Raw genomic sequence first — 9,648 nt, 5'->3', positions numbered from 1 at the left:
TTTGGCCACATCCAAATGCAGTGGAAAGCTCACTCTATTTCAGGGAGTAAATGAGACTTGAATTGGGCCTTGGAGGACTGAGTACAATTCCAAGCGATGAGTGAAACAGAAGAATGAGTATTCTGAATGGGGTAAATATTATAAGGGAAAGTATTTACCTCTTAAAGTAGTAATGAAGGCAGGAAGCTAGGAATGGGACAGCGAGCAGACAGAAAGGGGAGTGGATGAGGTAAGACTGAATGGGGAACATGGGGCTTTGAGAGTCAGGCACAAGTGTTTATATTTCATCTAGGGTTTTTCTAAGAAGTCAGTGAAGTTTTTGAACAGGATAGTGGCATAAAGAGAGACCCACACGATAGACGTGAGTAGGAAGGAACCGAAAAGGGAGGTCCCAGAGGCAGGAAGGCCCTCTAAGGGGCTTCGGGGTGTGGCTACGAGCAAGGGCCTGGAACGAGGTAGTCATAGTGTAAAACAGAAATAAATGGGTTTAAAAAAGGCAATTCAAATGGATAAGTGTTTGATTAAGCATGCAAGATGGAGAAAATGAACAAGCAGCAAAGAATTCCAAATTTCAGAAATACAGCGATGCTCCGCTAATGATGGGATACATTCTGAAAACTTTGTTAGGCGATTTCGTTGTAGCGGGACTTGTCATAGAGCGCATTCACACAAACCCGAAGGTCTAGTGACTACAGCGACTGTGCCGAGCTTTAACCCGGCGGGCAGCGCAGCGAGCTTGCTCACAGCCGCGGCGCCACCAGCACGTGAGTAAAGCCCGAGTTACGACATGACACGTGAATTACGACACGACTTTACGACAACCACGACGTCTCTGGGCGCTAGGAGTTTTTCAGCCGCATTATAACCTGACTGGACCGCCTTTCTACCTGCGGTCCGTCATTGGGCAAAATGTCGTGCAGCACAGGACCGCCCCTAGTTCTGTGGCCTCGGGCAAGTCGTAGAATCTCCCTGGGCCTTCGTGTGGAGAAAATTCGAGGGCAGCCCTCACCGCACAGGTGACTGAACTTGTTACGTACACGTGCTGTTGTAATGAAGAGAGGCAATTAAAAAATATCTAGAAAGATATTCTAAGTAATATTCCTTAAAATAATAAAAAAATTGGTACATATCTAAATGTTCTACCGTGGGGGAAGAAGTAAATAAATTATGAAAATTTCGTAGACATTAAAATCATATTTGAAGAACATTGAGACATATTCAAAATATAAACGTAGATGGAGAAAACAGATTACAATGATATCTGGATATTTAAAATAAATATATGAATTGAAAAAAGGACTGGAAGAAAGCTTTAAGAGTGATTATCTCTGGCTAATGGTATGTGAATGAGTTATATTATCACTTTTGTGCTTTTCTAGAATTTACTAATTTTTTACAATGAACCTTTATCTTTTATAATGAGAAGAATATTATCAAAAGAGAGAAAGAAATGAGACCACCTGCTGCTGGTTAAAATCTTTAGATGTGTTGTGTGCTTTACAACTGTTTCGAAATAAAACAGTATATAATGGGTAGAGAGAGCTCATCCTTCTGTGTCTGACTTAGAAAACATCAGCGGAGTGGGTAGAAGACACTGAGGCGGGGCAGGGAGGCAGAGGCGACGTCCACGGGAGAGGGACCAGCGCCCAAGGAGATAAAATGCCCCCAAACAGAGCCGGGCTGTGGGCCTGACTGAAAGGAAATCGGGGCGCCCCTCCGTCAAGCGGCCTGGCCGTTGGAAGCTGTTTACAGCTCAGATTAAATACAAAGGCAACTCCGGAAGTAGATAAGAATGCAGTTATGTCACAATGGCAAACAATGCTTCGTTGTACAATGTGTTTCATTAGGGTCGCTCACTTTAAGGAGACCTTTGCCACAATTTCTCTTGGTTTGCCGCTGGGACTGCAACATGTTTTCAACAAATGAGTGTTCAGGAATAATGAAAATTGACCATCCAGTGACACTATGAAACATTTACGTGTTGAGAATTCTTTAGGAATTCATATTTAATCTAAAGTATTTCTAGGATATAAGACCAGAGTGTGCCCTTGAAGAAAATAATAATTGAAAACCAGTAAAATAATTTATCTTAGAATCTTGATATTGATCCATGATAATTCCTAGCTTTGTGCTTAGTAATCAGAAAATACGATGTGACAGGGCCTCATATTTGAGGCGGCATGGAGTGGGAAAATGGCCAGAGTCCAAGTTTTTTGCTGACTGTGTCATTTCGCGTATCCTTGTGCTGTCACTTAAATGGAAAGCCATGGGAATGGTCTCTGACAGGTAAGTTTCTGATAAATAGATTCCTTCTTTTGGTTTATCTTTGCATTTATTTTACTTTCAGCTGTGCGGTGGTGTTTCCCACCAAATACATGCTGCTCAAAGTTCAGGGAGTGTTCTTCAAATATTTTGTCTCCTCCCAGAGTAAATTCACTGGCCTTGTTCATATTTACCGTCACTGTCTGTTCTGGATGTCCCCCTGCCATATCCCAGGTGAGACACTAGGGTCTGCCTGGTAGGCCTGCAGAGATGCCTAAATACAAAGTTCCCCAAACCCCAGTAAATGCCAAATCTGAAAAGGGTCAGGTGCAGCCGGCCTGTCTGGTTTACTTTAGGATCAGCTTGTTATTACACTTTGATAGACCCACATGTGCTAATTTTCTTGGCTGTGCTTGCATTAGTGAAACAGCATAAAAAATTATGAATTTCTCACCGTCTCTCGCCATCCCCCAGTGTTTGTGATCCTTGCCTGTATTTTATATGTGAAGTGGGCAAAACTGCTCCATAGAGAAATAGAAGATTTTTTCCAGTTGCACAATATGTTTCGATATTTTAGGTTGTTAAAGTAAACACTGTAAGATTGTTTGCTTATGATATCACCACAGAGGATGCCAGGAACATTAGGAAACTCAAAATTCACAGGTTGATACTAACATTTTAAAAGTTGAGCCTCATTAGCATATGTTTGCATCTTTAAAGTGTCTAGACAAGGAAGGTGAGCACTGCTGGGAAAAAGGGATATGGGATAATAACAGAATGGGAGCTTTTTGATGTTATTTCTAAAAATGAAATAATTAAGCCTAAAAGGCCTTTCCTGTGGTAGCCCGCTCACTCCGTGTTTTCACTTGGTGTCAAAGAGACTACAAGCTACCACACCGAATGCAATCAGTGTGGCATCTGGGACTCCATAAGAGGCCACTGTTTCTCTAACTTCAGCTAACCAGTGCACTTCCTGTAACTGGCTTTGGATTAATTATCAAAGCCAAAGGATCTGGTTACCCTCTGGCTTGTTTTAGAATCACTCTCCCTTTCACTCCCGGCTAGCAGAAGTGTCCCATGCTGCACTGAGATCATTCCAGCATTGAAAAAAAACTTTCTCTTTTGACAAATACAACCAGAGAGATCATGGGGTTAGCTACAACTCTTTGAAGAAACTTGTATATCATTTTGCAATTGATGATTCCTAATTTGCTTGATATATGTACTTTTTACACCTTTTCTTTGACAAATCAACCAAGATTGAGTGGTTTTCAATTGTGGCCTGAAGTGTAGAAGAGAAAGAATGAGGAAGAACATCATTTGAAGATTTTACAGAAAAAAGAGATTGGCATTTTTAGTCTGTTGTGGAGTCCTCTGGAATAAACAATCACTGACATCAGGCAGCTTAACTGAGTGCATTTTACATTTCAAGTTTCAGACACAGCCTCAAAGCAAAGAGGAACCTCTCCAAGAACTTGACCAGATGCAAGCCTGGTAAGTCACTGGTTGGCATTGAAATGTTCATGTGAAGAAAAATTGTAGAGAGGATATATTTTAGGAAGAGATATTTAAGTCCTAAAAAATACTACCCTTTGTATAATTGTGACTGTATAAAGATAAGAATTCTCACATGGTAACGGAAACCATTTAGGGTTTTTTGCTGGGCTAAGAAAAATATTCTTGTTTTACCATCTAAATCTACTGTAGCATAAAATCAAATGGTCAGTGGCTTGGTATCTGAAGATCCAGGCAGGTTGATGACCTGTGAATTATGCTTTTCTTTTAATGCATTCTGAAATATTGACTGGTTGGATATGTAGAATTTTTATAAATATAACTGAGGGATGATTTTATTAGAAATCTCAAGTTTATTCTATCCTGATTTAAGGAGATATAGTTCCATTTTAAAAAATGTTGCTTTTGCCCTTTATTTAATATCTTTGGTGTTAAATAGACAAAATTATAACCAAAGCATTAAGTTGATGACAAATACATCGTAAAGGAAATCTGTGAACAGTAATGATATCAGGATAATATTTCATGTATCGCCAAAGAAAAACTTGACATTTAAACTTAGAAAAAAACAGAGGTAGAAAAGAGAACTTTTAACTTTCTGCTTATCCATAAAATTGCCCTTTTTTTTTTTGCAATCAGATCCACTAAATTGGCCTTTATATGGTCCTTTGCCCTTATCAAGCAAGTGGAGAAATACCTAAATGTGAAATCACTGCAGTTTCTTACATGTCACAGAGAAACTCATTAACTGGATATATCAGATAACCAACTATCAAGCAGTGCAGTTTCCAAGCACAGGAAGTGTCAGAATTCCCTTTAAAGATAAATGACGATTACACAAAATTCATAGTTTGTAAATAATTAGAATATTATTAGAAAGCATGACACTTGTGTTATGCTGTATGCTCCTAAGAAGAGTATATATTATAATTAGTGTTATTAATAATAATGACTAAGTATCATTGTGTTAGAATCTGTGAAAAAGAATTGCATAATTTCAATTAGGTAAATGAGCAGGCTATAAGCATAGGGGTAAGATTTTGGGGACAGGGGTTGGGGAGGACAGGAGTATCTGAGGATGTACTTTGCAATATGCACTGAAAAGACATGTTTCTCAGGAAGAGCTTTTTCAGTCATGAGATGTGATGTTCCCCGTCCTCTGTCCTGGGAGTTTTGCTTTCCTGAGATGAGGGGGAAAAAGGAGCCTTCTCAGTCTGTTTTCTAGATGCTCTCTCTTTGTCTTTGAAAAGGAGGAAATGAAATTTTCAGAAAGAGATCCTGACTAAATGAGAGAAACCCTGAAGGGATCTAGGGGATTCTAGATGGTTTATCCTTGGGTGAACCTGAGAGGCCTCTGAACCCCCTGCAATCTATGCAGAATTGCTGTGTGTGGAGAGAGAAGAGAACAGGCTTTTCCCGCCCTTGTAAACAAATACAAGTCAGCCAGTGACACTTAGGAACGCTGTATAGTCAGTCATTGCCACATAAGGATGTTCTGGTCAGTGGCGGATCACGTATATGACAATGGTCCTATAAGATTTTAATGGAGCTGACAATTCCTATGGCGCTGTGACATTGTAGCCATCATAACATCCTAGTGCAACACATTGCTCACATGTTTGTGGTGATTCTGGTGTAAACCCACTATACTGCCGGCCATATAAGGGTATAGCAATATGATTGTGTACAGTACACAATACTTTATAATGACAAAAACAACTATGCTGTTGACTTATGTATTTGCTATACTATACTTTATATTGCTGTTTTAGAGTATACTCTTTCTACTTATACAAAAAAAGGTTTTCTGTAAAATAGTATGCTGTTATACCAGCAGCAGCCTCACACATCTCATATTTACTGTTTTTTGATTGCATAATTTTCTCTTGTGCTTGATTTAATCTAGTGTTGTTTTATAAATTTAGCATAGCCTAAGTGTTTAAAGCTTACAGTAGTGCACACTAATGTCTTAGCCTTCCCAGTCACTTACAGCTCACTCAATGGCTCACCCAGAGCAATTGCCAGTCCTGCCAGTTCTGTTCATAGCATATGCCCTATATATACAATGTGCCATTTCTTATCTTTCATACTGTGTTTTGGCTGTACCCTTTCTATGTTTCAGTATGTTTAGATACACAAAAACTTGCCCCTGTGTTATAATAGCATACAGTATTCAGTACAATAACACGCTGTATAGGTCTGCAGCCTAGGAACAATAGGCTGTGCCATAGAGTCTAGTTGGTTGCAGCCTCCACGCTGTATTTCAGTAGTTTGTGCACGTGCACTCTGATGTTCGCACAATGACGAATCACCTAACAGTGCATTTCTGAGAACATATCCCCGTCATCACGTGGCATATGACTATAATAGGGTTAGTGTTGCCCAAGCAGTGGTTGTCCTAGGCATGAAAGAAACTGAGGCTTACTGGGGTGGCTCTGAACTTGATCCTGGAGGGGTGAGATGAAGACTCAAGTGGAGAGGGAGAACACTGGAGCATTAAGATCATAGCAAGGAAGAGAGGTATGTGGATCTGAGGATCAAGGCAAGGAGAAACGTTGGAAGCTAAAGTTGGTGATGAGGTAAGAACAGAATGGGGCGAGTTGAAAGGAAGGAATCATGATAAATGATTCTGAATTGTTTCTATTAACAAGGAGTGTACACAGATGCTCTGGCCAAGCTGGGCATGGGTGGCCAAGATGACCGAAAGGTGCTGCAACAGATCGGGCATGCTGTTTTCTGAATACTGTGGCTAGGCAAGCTCTGGATAAAATCTTATATTACAGACTAAAGGTTACCTTAAGATCTTTAGTAACAAACTGTTTCTTCCCAGAAGCTTACATTCTCTCAGGTGGATCTCATAGCTTTGCCGGGCTGTTTTACCCCTTGAGAACAAAGCATCTTCTGTCACTATTAGTTTCAAGACGAGTCTCATGTCTGTATTTAACTGCCCAATCTAGTGAAATAATCGAGTGTCCAACCTCATTTAGGAGAGAGGCTTCTCCCTCCCTGAAGCCTCTTTCATGCTTCCTATGGGGTGGCTTCCTGCTTACAGAGTACCAGAATTTTATTTTACTCAGGTACAGCAGGTCATGCAGACAAAGAAATGACTGTCATGAGGGAGGTGTGTTTATTCATAGTTTCCTAGAAGTAAAAGGTGTCACATGGCACACAGAGGCACATGCAGAAGCACCAGGGTTGGTTGGAGATAGAAGGAATGAAGGAAATATTGGGCAAGTGCTCCTATTGTGGTTTCCATGGGAATGGGCAAGGCAGGCAGATGGGTTTAGGATTGGCTGCTTTGAATAACTTCAGCAGGCTCTGGGGTATAAGGGCTGTCTCTAGTTTTCTGGTACTTGGTCTTGGGGTGATTAGGACAGGGAGATAATGGCTCAGAGTGTGATGGGTACGGGCTTTGGACTGGCTAGTTTGCCTATGAAAGGTACACTCCCAGGCAAGTCTCTAGGAATTATCTAGCCTTGGGAGGGGCAGTGTCTCTAGGGTCACCAAGATCCCATATGTCAAAGTATGAGGCATAAAGAAAATAAAAAGGCATGATTAATGCTGTACTTCTGCTCTCTGTTCTCATCTTTCTCTCCTGTCTGATCTCTACCTGGACTACCACCATAGACAGCTAGTCTGACCCACCGAGGAAGGGGAGATAAGGCTCATGAGAGCTGTAGATGGTCCATCTGAGCAGATATGTTGTGGGTGCTCTTGGAATTGCCACAGCCAATTCATGTTCTGGGGGATGAGGGAGCTTTCAAGAGTTTTTAAAGAATCCCTCTGGGCTCTTCTGACTAAATTCTGTTGAAGTGGATCTTGACTTGCCTGGCTGGTCATTATCCACTTCTAACCCTCAGCCCCTTTGACTAAGGCATGCCTCCAGTTTCATTCTGCTGCGGTGAGTTAGGCTTGTCCCCAGCAGAAGTCCTTGGGGAAACATCCCCTTGTGTAAATGATCCTTTCTGGCTCTTGTCTCTGGGATGCCCCACTGACCCAAGGGAAGACATGTGCACCTGTGTCCAGCCATTCATTGGCAGAGGGTGGTGGACTCCCAATGCAGCCCTTTCTCTTCTCTGCCACGTCAGGTGGATCTAGCAGCACATCTCAGCTACCCTTTAAGCTTGTGCCAAACTCTGCACATGGTCCTACTGAAGCTCCTCTCCTGCTCAGACTAGGGTTGGGCAGAGCCTCCTCCTCTCCTCCCCAATGACAGGGTTAGGCCGCTAAAGGAAGCATAATATACCACAACTTGACCAGAAGAAATCATTCTCTTCCTCTTCACACCCAGTCTTTTCACAGCTTCAGTGGGGTGATGTGTTCAGTTTTATATGGAGCGGTTTCCACTTCTTATGGGCCTTGTCTAGGTGGGCTTTGAAATTTGGCAGTACCTGGAATCTATTATTTGTCAGTCTTCGGGGAAAAACTGAAACAAAACAAGTTACATCCCAATCTCCTGTTAAAATTAATAAAAACCACTAATGAGGAAGAGGAAACACACATTGAATATCATAAAATGTGCTGAGACTCTAAAGGATTTCAGAAGAAAACCACATTCATCACTTAAAAAGTTAGTCAAACACTATTTTTTTTATAATTGAATTATAGCACTAGTGACACCTTAGTGCCTCAGTAATTTAATGCCATTTCTATGCTCACAAGTTAAGGTCAGATATTTTTTCTGTATCAAAATTATATAAACCAATATTTTTATTGGTGCTTACTACATTAGTCAAGGAAAGAGTTTGGTGCTATTTTTAAGTATGATAGGATAAAATTATTAGAAATTATATCCAGTGACTGTGTTTGGGCCTTTGATAATATCAAATGATGAAAGTCCCAATCTAGCCAGTCCAAAGCTGTTTTCAAAGCTGTCAAGTCCCAACTTTCTTTAGATAAATTTAATTGACCAGCTATGCTTAAAAGGAATATTATTTTGACTCGAGAAATAATTTCTACCAAATGGCTTCTTTAACATTTTCATTCAGAGCAAAGCTTATAAATAACTGCTGAAGATCTGAGGACAGTATTTCCAACGTTATTCCTAGAATATGTGTGCTTTTGGTGGTATTGTTCTTCTTATTTATTATTCTAATTTGTGCTGACTAAATTCTTTTAACTTAGCTTAGTTCTGTGGGAAATATTAAAATTTTATACTAATTAAATAAATGTTGGCTAGAAAACTCAAGCATTATATCTTATTCTTGCAAATTAGAGTATAAGGCACTCATAACTAAATTATAGATAATGTGTATAAAATTAACCAACATCTCTTATTCCAGAATGAATTTCAGAACTGATCTGTTTTTCACACGCCACTCCTGAGTTTCTTGTTGAGTTTAAATTCAGTAGATAATTGGAATTATCTTATTTTGTGAGCAAGAATCAGCATCTGTTTGGGTTATCTAGTGCTGTGAAACAAATAACCCCAAAACTTAATGTCTCAGAATAAGACTTATCTGTTATTTCTCCTGATTTTTGTGGAAGGGGACTTGAGAGTAGCCCGGCTGCGCAGCCCTGGCTCATGGTGTCTAATGTGGTGCAGTCTGATGGTGGCTGCTGCGGGGTCAGTAGTGTGCTGGAACGTTGGGGGACTGGCCTGGCACCTCTCTGTGCATGAGACCTCTCCTCACAAGTGGTCTGTGCTTCCTCATAGCACAGCAGCCTCAGACTTCTTATGTGGTGGCAGCTCAGGGCTCCAAGGGCTAGTGTTGAGAGAGGGGGAGAGAGAGAGAGAGGGAGAGAGAGAGAGCGCACGTGCGTGAGCCAGGAAGAAATTGTACTCCTTGTAATGACCTTGCCTTGGAAGCCATTTGTGTCACTTCTGCCATATTCTATTCATTGAAACAGTCATCAAATCACAATTAAGTT

The 9,648-nt window shown here is 40.7% G+C and overlaps 1 protein-coding gene across 1 annotated transcript in view; it reads left to right on the top strand.

Annotated features, from left to right (window-relative positions):
* The first annotated feature begins 2,992 nt into the window (after nt 1-2,992).
* Nucleotides 2,993-9,648, top strand: part of PSD3 (pleckstrin and Sec7 domain containing 3) — a 536,273-nt gene continuing 529,617 nt past the window's right edge. Inside the window, exon 1 of the mRNA XM_036011513.1 lies at nt 2,993-3,756. The gene's annotated coding sequence lies outside the window, so the exon portion shown is untranslated. The remainder of the gene's footprint in view (nt 3,757-9,648) is intronic.

Source organism: Phyllostomus discolor, chromosome 11, assembly GCF_004126475.2.
Source record: "Phyllostomus discolor isolate MPI-MPIP mPhyDis1 chromosome 11, mPhyDis1.pri.v3, whole genome shotgun sequence".
Classification (NCBI taxonomy): Eukaryota; Metazoa; Chordata; class Mammalia; order Chiroptera; family Phyllostomidae; genus Phyllostomus; species Phyllostomus discolor.
The sequence above is the reverse complement of the archived record's forward strand: the minus strand, read 5'-3'. Positions and strand labels throughout refer to the sequence as shown.